Genomic DNA, 6000 nt, shown 5'->3' with positions numbered 1-6000 from the left:
TTTAACACACAGGCCACTTTGTGAGTGTATTACACTAGTTTAAAAAGTGTGTGTGTTGCTGGGCAGTGGTAGAGCATGCTTTTAATCCCAGCACTCGAGAGGCAGAGGCAGTTGAATCTTTGTGAGTTCGAGGCCAGCCTGGTCTACAAGAGCTAGTTCCAGGACAAGCTCCAAAGCTAGAGAGAAATCCTGTCTTGAAAAACTGGAAAAAAAAAAGTGAGCTTTTTAAAAATTATATGGTAGCTTCCACTACTTTGTGATACAGCCAGATGCCCCTCCAGATGCAACCTCTTGACCTTGAAATATCCAGTCTTCAGAACTAAGAGTCAAATAAACTCTGTTGTTTATAATCTACACAGCTGGTGGTAGTTGTTATAGCAGCACCAAACGTGGATGAATAGAAAGAATAAAGCAAATGGAATCTCAGTGCTTAGGTATGCATATAGATATAAATGTTGATATTAGGCAATTACACACATTCTAGGATGAATATTTGAAACACTTTTTCTAGAATCTTTGATTCTAGGTCTTGTGTGAGGAAATCGACTTCTAACTTTTTCAGACTTCTGGAGGCCTGAATTGATGTAAGCCTAAAGTTAAGAGTTAGAAATAGTTTTTGTTTTCAGATAGGGTCTCTGTCTTAGAGATACCATGACTACTGCAACTCTCAAAAATGAAAAACATTTGATTGAGGTGGTGGCTTACATACGGTTCAAAGGTTCAGTCCATTATTTTCATGCTGGGGAGCATGGCAGCCCGCAGGCACTGCCTACATCTTGATCAAAAGGCAACAGGAAGTCAACTGAGACACTGGGAATAACTTGATCATAGGAAAACTCAAAGTCCACACCCAGAGTGTTACACTTCTTTCAACAAGGCTATACCCACTCCAACAAAGCCACACCTCCTAATAGTGTCACTCCCTATGAACTTATGGGGGCCAATTTTATTCAAACTACCATAGTCTCAGTGTCTCAAAGCTGTTCAAGGCCTAGGCTCACCTTGAAGTTGTGGCAATCTCCCACGTCAGCCTCCTGAGTCTGGGGTTGTAGTTGTGAGCCCCCATACTCGCTTGATTTCCTTTGTAAAATAATTTTGTAAATTATTTACAATTTCCTTTGTAAAAAAATTTTTGAAATCTTTTCTTTATAGATCTCGTTTGGGGTGGAGTCTCCTGACATAGCCCAGGCTAGCTTTGAACTTGTTATGGATATCCGACTAGTGTCTAACTCCTGATCTTCTGCTTTATCTGCCTGCTCCTGGCATCACAGGCATGTGCTTCTTCCTTATAGTACCTCCGGAAGGCTCATCCAGACAATCCTGGAATCACAGGTTTCAAGGTTAACCCCTCCTGAGGGTCAGTTCTTCCTGACTCTTACTTTCCGACACCCCCGACTGTACCCTTCTTCAGTGGACTGCTCAATGGGACTGACTTGCTGTGGGCCAAGAAATACAGTGGTCTTTGACTAGGGGAATCACACATGCTGCAAGAGATCTCAGGTACTGATGTATTTTTTCTTTTTTCTTTTGCTGGTGTATTTTCATTCCAAGGCACTCTCTATTGTCAGGGCTACAGTACTGTTTATTCCTTTGCTAGATGATTTGACCTTTAAGGTTGAGAAAATTAACTTCAGTATGGTACACAGTGAGGTTGTGCAGAGTCCCCCTTCCTCTCTTCCTTTTCTCTCTTGGCCGCCCAACGTCTCATTGTCCACTTTGATCCCACGTCGCTGGTGGTCCTTTTGCCTTTTTTTCTGGTTCCTTCTTTTATTTCTCTGAAAATTGTCATCGGCTGGTGCCTAGTTAATAGTGATTTCTTTCTTTCTTTCTTTCTTTCTTTCTTTCTTTCTTTCTTTCTTTCTTTCTTTCTTTCCTTCCTTCCTTCCTTCCTTCCTTCCTTCCTTCCTTCTTTTCTTTTTGGTTTTGGTCTAGTCTCTATGTATCTTACAGAGTTTATGCCAGTCAGATGCTAAGCTCCAAGTTTACTTATAGCTCCCGCTGAGACTTCTGCCCTAGGGTTCAGACTGTTATCTCTGTACAGAGTTCACTTTCCCACATGGCTCTGTGGTTCATTCACTTACGTTTACCCATACATCTTCCAAGATAATCTCTTTCCAAAGGGCCCGACCTTGACCACACTATATAACACTCAAGATCTTTCTGCTAGTTCCAACCCCGACACCCCGCTTTATTTTTTGTTTTCACCACAGCCTTCATTGTTTTCTACAATAGCATAAAATGTGTTTTTGCTGTTGTCTGTCTTCTTTATCTACAATGCAACTTCCATATAACAAAGAGCTTTTTTGCTTGTCTTCTAAATGCTTAGGTAAGATTGGATAGTTAATGGACACCAATTAATTGTCATATGATGGTCACCTGATTAATTGGAGTTTTCAATATGTATCAAGTGCTTTACAGGCCTGCCTAGTAGGCTGGGAATTTATAAAGTTTTTATTTTTTATTTAATTATTTTTATTTTTTGAAACAGGGTTTCTCTGCCTACCCTTGGCTATTTTGGAACTCACTCTGTAGACCAGGCTGGCCTCGAACTCAGAGATGCATCTGCCTCTGCTTTCTGAGTGCTGGGATTAAAGACACTTCTGCCCAGTCACAAGGTTTTATTTGTAATAGACATATTCTATACACGTATATATTGCACCAGAATCAAACCAGGGTCATTAGCCCAGTCATTACCTCAATCACTTACCATTTCTTTGAGATGAAAAGATGAAAAGGACTTTCTTTTAGTTATGTTGCAATATACATCATTATCTGTGTACTAGGGCTTCTATAGTTTGGAAAATTAGCACTCAAAAATACTGAAGTATAAACAGGTCATAGATATGGTGAACTATGAAGTGAGGATTTAAATCTAGGAACACCTAGCCCTAAAGCTCCATCTCAGCGCTATAACCCATCCCACCTCTAAGTTTACATAGTCATAATGAGATGCTTACCACCCGGTTAAACAACACATAGTCATGTACCTAGAATAATGCATTGTGAATAGCATGAAAATGTCATCATTTTGATGATTTATGAATCAGACTTTTTAAGGGTGGACATGCCCATAATCACTTTTCTTAGGCATTTGTTGAAAAATAGCCTGCAACTATTCAGTAAAGGACGCATTCTGAAAGCACACTAACCTACTAAGAGTGACTACAATCTTAGACCTCTGTGTGTGGCTAAGCAGCCTGTTTTCTCGTTGAACATTATTAATTGCTTCAGACGGGTTTCTTGGAGGTCAAACAGCTGCTGGGGGAAAACGCTGGAAAAGGCTATTTAATAGAACCAATTGTCTGACAGCAAGAGCTAAAGGGTGCAGCTGTTTCCACCCTACTACAAATAACCACAGATAAAAAATAACATATTAACAGACAAAAGTTATACAGTCATTTCCCCCATATGCCTACTAAGCCAAGTGAAAATGGCTCCTTACTTATTTCTCTTCCCTTGTCCACATAAACGAAATGCTAACATTTAGCATATTTGAGAACCTCTACGAATTTACTGCTCATGCCGCAGCCACTTGGACAGTAGAAGAGGAAGAGGACGATGGAAAGAACCATGCTGGTCCACATCTAACTCTATTTGCTCTGAGCAGGAGCATTCACTCAGGAGCATCCAACTGGATAGTGGGCACTGGAGAGGATGTTGGAAAGGACCGTGCTGGTCCACATCTAACTCAAATTTGCTCTGAGCAGGAACATTCACTCAGGAGCATCCCCTTGGAGAGTGGGCACTGAAGAGGATGATGGAAAGAACCATGCTGGTCCACATCTAACTCTATTTGCTCTGAGCAGGAGCATTCATGCAGGAGTGTCCACCTTATTCATTTTCCTTCCTCAGTTAGCAGGGAAGGAAGCTGCCCTTCCCTCAGTATTGTTTTCGTGTTGGGCGCTTTCCAAAATGCTGGCCCACTGTGGTACCTTCATGTGACACTTTCAGTTTTAGACAGCCAATCCAATGTGATATATAAAAGGTTTGAACCTAAACAAGTTTCTGAAATAAAATGTAGTTTGAATTGTGTTCATCTCCTGCTGTCCTTGGTAAGTGAGTTTCTGTCCCTCCTAGGTTTTATCCTCGAGGGAGAGCCACATAGAACATGCTTGGTAAGGAACCCTCATCCTGTTCAAGAAGTTATTCTTTTTTTAGTATGCCTCTCCATGACAACATTTTTGGGTTTGGCTGATTAACTACAAAGACTGCCAAATTAATGAAAATGTTGGACTTGATAGCTGAATTAAACTAAAATTTTAAAACTTAAATATCTAGATTGCTTCTGTGTGGACTCGGATAGTTTTGGAACTAAAAATATTTACCTTTTATTATTAACTTAGAAAAATTTAAAAAGCCTTTTATGCATGTGAATGTTTGCTTGCATGTATGCATGCATAGCACATGTGTATCTGGTGCAGGCAGAGTCCAGAAGGGGCATTAGAATTACAAGTGGTTGGTTGTGAGTCACCAGATGGGTTCTCAGAACTGAACCTAGGTCCTCTGCAGAACAGCCGAATCACCTCTCTAATCTTCTTGCTTTTGGTTTGGAAAAGTTATTTCTTTTTTATCCGCAGAAATCATGATTTTAATTTGAAGAATAACTGATTATACTTTTTAACATTTGAATAGCTAGGGTTTCAGCCCCAGGTGAGCAAAAATGATTGCTTTTTATTTTTTTCACCCTGAGACAGGGTTTCTCTGTGTAGCCTTTACTGTCCTGGAACTCACTCTGTAGATCAGATTGGATGGCTTCCAATCAAGATCCATCCCTTGTCTCTGCCTCCTGAGTGCTAGGGATTAAAGGTGTGCACCACCACTGCCCAGCTAAGTCCTTTCTAGCTGGTTAAAATCTTACATTCTCCTTTCATTTTTTCCTGTAGCTTGAGTACATTTGTTGATGGGTATGGCAAAAAGAAAGAAAAAAGAAACAACAACAAAAAACAAAACACAAAGTAAGTAAGTAAACAAACGAACAAACAAGAATCCAGCAATTATACAGAACCAATAAAAGCCACCAGAGAGCTTGGAACATACTTTTAGGAGCTGTTTCCCCACGATCAATTCTTGATTCCATGACTCTATTAGCTTCTCAAAATTGGACTTGGGGATTCTTCAAATAGCTGTATTCTCTAAGAAGTTTCATAGAACATTTTCCCACCCCACATGTGAGCAATTTGGAAACTGAATACAGATGTGTGAGGGGATGGCTCTCTGAGCAGAAGCTCACAGTTCTGAGCTCCAGTTGCTTCCTCCTCTGTCCTCCATCACACACTTCCAAAGCCATCTACTGACTGTGTGACAACATGTGGTGTGTTACAAAGACAAATAAGACAGTGAACTCATTTTGAGAGGAAGACAGGCAATGGGAAACAGTAAGCACTTAAAAAAGTGAAAAGATCATTGAAACCAGAGTCAGGGAAGAGGGACTGTTAGGTTCAGCCTAGCACAGAAGACAACAGGGCTGTTTGAAAGTCTTGGATTTGTACAAATCAGAGTTAATGATGAGAATGAGTCAGGAGTGTCCAAGGGGGAAGCAAAGGGGACGGTCTACAGCCACAGTCCTTGCGTTCTGAGATCTCCGTAGACAAGCTAATCTCTGCAGGTTTCTTAGGATGTGATAGGTGACAAGCTCCAAGCTCTCACATACAGGCTTACAAAGCCAGCTTGTTATACAAGGCATGCGGTTTTCAAATTGCGTCTCTCTGTATATTTACATATATATCACATACGCACATGTGATACACATACAGGATAAGAACGTTTACCTCTATGTATTTATTAATGGCACTGTAATCCAATATCAAAATCTTGGTTCTCTTTGGCTGTGAAGTGAACTCCTCAACAGGAGGTAATGCAATGTATAATAAAAAACGTTTCTTCCTTCATGTTCCTGCCTTGACGTCATTCAATGGTAAACTGTGACCTGGAGATGTAAGCTAAAGCAAACTATTTCATCCCCTAAAGTATGTTTAACCAGAGTGTGTTGCCATAGCAACA

The sequence above is a fragment of the Microtus pennsylvanicus genome, chromosome 7, assembly GCF_037038515.1.
Source record: "Microtus pennsylvanicus isolate mMicPen1 chromosome 7, mMicPen1.hap1, whole genome shotgun sequence".
Taxonomy (NCBI): Eukaryota; Metazoa; Chordata; class Mammalia; order Rodentia; family Cricetidae; genus Microtus; species Microtus pennsylvanicus.
The sequence above is the reverse complement of the archived record's forward strand: the minus strand, read 5'-3'. Positions refer to the sequence as shown.